Source organism: Petromyzon marinus, unplaced genomic scaffold (genome assembly GCF_048934315.1).
Source record: "Petromyzon marinus isolate PM22_M1 ecotype Great Lakes invasive population unplaced genomic scaffold, UKy_Petmar_22M1.pri1.0 PM_G_Scaffold_55, whole genome shotgun sequence".
Lineage (NCBI taxonomy): Eukaryota > Metazoa > Chordata > Hyperoartia > Petromyzontiformes > Petromyzontidae > Petromyzon > Petromyzon marinus.
The window spans coordinates 600,001-602,500 of record NW_027423008.1 but is presented as its reverse complement, the minus strand read 5'-3'; positions in this window follow the sequence as shown (position 1 = coordinate 602,500).

The window sequence follows — 2,500 nt, the reverse complement described above, 5'->3', positions numbered from 1 at the left end:
AAGCGGAAGGACTCCACAATTTTGACTGCGGAGTCTAACAGGGTGATGGCGGTGAGTGGGGCTGTATTCTTCCTGAAGTCCACAACCATCTCAACTGTCCTTAGAGCATTTAGCTCTAAGTTGTTCTGGCTACACCAGGTCACCAGGTTGTCAGCTTCCCACCTATAGTCAGACTCATCCCCACCAGAGATCAGCCCAATGAGGGTGGTGTCGTCCGACAAACTTCAAGAGTTTGACGGACAGATGATTGGAGGCGCAGCTGTTGGTATACAGGGAGAAGAGCAGTGGGCAAAGGACGCAGCCCTGAGGAGTTCCCGTGCTGATGGACCTGGAGTCAGAGACTTCTGTTCCCGGCTTAACGCACTGCTTCCTGTCAGAGAGGAAGTCTGTGATCCACCTGCAGGTGGAGTAGGGCACGTTCAGCTGGAAGAGCTTGTCCTGAAGCAGGGCAGGGATGATGGTGTTGAAGGCAGAGCTGAAGTCCACAAACAGGATCCTGGCGTAGGATGCTGGGGCGTCCACATGCTGTAGGGTGAAGTGGAGGGCCATGTTAACTGCGTCGTCCACAGACCTGTTGGCTCTGTAGGCAAACTGAAGGGGGTCCAGGAGAGGGTCTGTGATGGCTTTGAGGTGTGCCAGGAGCAGGCGCTCAAAAGACTTCATTACCACAGATGTAAGGGCGACCGGTCTGTAATCATTTAGTCCTGTTGGCCTTAGCTTTTTGGGCACAGCGATGATGGTGGAGGACTTGAGACAGGCTGGTACATGGCATGTCTCCAGGGAGGTGTTAAAGATGTTGGTGAACACCGGAGACAGCTGGTCAGCGCAGTGCCTGAGGGTGGCTGGAGAGACAGAGTCCGGCCCGGCTGCTTTGCGTGGATTCTGCCTCTTGAAAAGCCCATTAACTTCTCCCTCCTGAAAGGAGAGAGTCGTTTCTGTAGTATGGGTGGGGGATGGGGCCTCTTGGGTGGGAAGGGGTGGTTCAGGACAGTCCAATTGTCTTTCAAATCTACGGTAGAACTCGTTCAGGTCGTTGGCTAGGCGGGAGTCGTTAGTGGTGTGGGGCGCTCTGGGTTTGTAGTTGGTGATGTGCCTGAGCCCTTTGGCAGACAGAAGCAGCGTCGTTAGTAGAGAACTGGTGTTTTAGTGTCTCTGAGTACAGTCGTTTAGCCTCTCTCACCGCTTTGCTAAACCTGTTCTTCGACTCCTTGAATCTGTCTCTATCCCCACTCCTAAACGCTTCCTCCTTCTCCAACCTCAACCTTTTGAGCTTTGCTGAGAACCAGGGCTTGTTGTTGTTAAAGTTCACCCTGGTACGTGTTGGGATACAGCAGTCCTCACAGAAGCTGATGTACACAGCCTCTGTGAGTTCATCCAGACTATTGGTAGCAGTCGTGAACATATCCCAGTCAGTACAGTCTAAGCACGCCCGCAAATCTTCCACAGCCTCACTGGTCCACTGTTTAGATGTCCTCACAGCAGGTTTACAGAGTTTTAGTTGCTGCCTGTATGCACGAATCAGGTGGACCAAGGGAGTTCTGTGCGAGCCGAACAGCCCCGTGACCCACAAGAGAAACATCCCCGCCAAATTCGAGCGTTTGACGGGGTCTATCCGTGAAAAAATATTCACGTTTTTGAGTGCACATGCATTTCTGCTGCAAATGCCTCTGGAAGTTTCATGCCGTTCGTATGCCAATTGTGGCAACACGAAAATGACCCGTTTTCCCATTCCGAGGGATTTCTGTGCGACCCTAACAGCCCCGTGAGCCACAAGAGACACATCCCCGCCAATTTCTAGCGTTTCACGGGGTCTATCCGTGAAAAATATAGACGTTTTTGAGTGCACATGCATTTCTGCTGCAGATGCCTCTGGAAGTTTCATGCCGTTCGTACGCAATGTGGCAACACGAAAATGACCCCTTTCCCATTCCGAGGGATTTCTGTGCGACCCTAACTAACAGCGCCCGTGAGCCACAAGAGAGACATCCCCGCCAATTTATAGCGTTTCACGGGGTCTATCCGTGAAAAATATAGACGTTTTTGAGTGCACATGCATTCCTGCTGCAAATGCCTCTGGAAGTTTCATGCCGTTCCTATGCAATGTGGCCACACAAAAATGACCCGTTTTCCCATTCCGAGGCATTTCTGTGCGACCCTAACAGCCCCGTGAGCCACAAGAGAGACATCCCCGCCAACTTCTAGCGTTTGACGGGGTCTATGCGTGAAAAATATTAAAATTTTTGAGTGCACGTGCCTTTCTGCTGCAAATGCCTCTGGAAGTTTCATGGCGTTCCTATGCAATGTGGCAACACGAAAATGACCCCTTTTCCCATTCCGAGGGAGTTCTGTGCCACCCTAACAGCCCCGTGAGCCACAAGAGACACATCCCCGCCAATTTCTAGCGTTTCACGGGGTCTATCCGTGAAACATATAGAAGTTTTTGAGTGCACATGCATTCCTGCTGCAAATGCCTCTGGAAGTTTCATGCGGTTCGTACGCA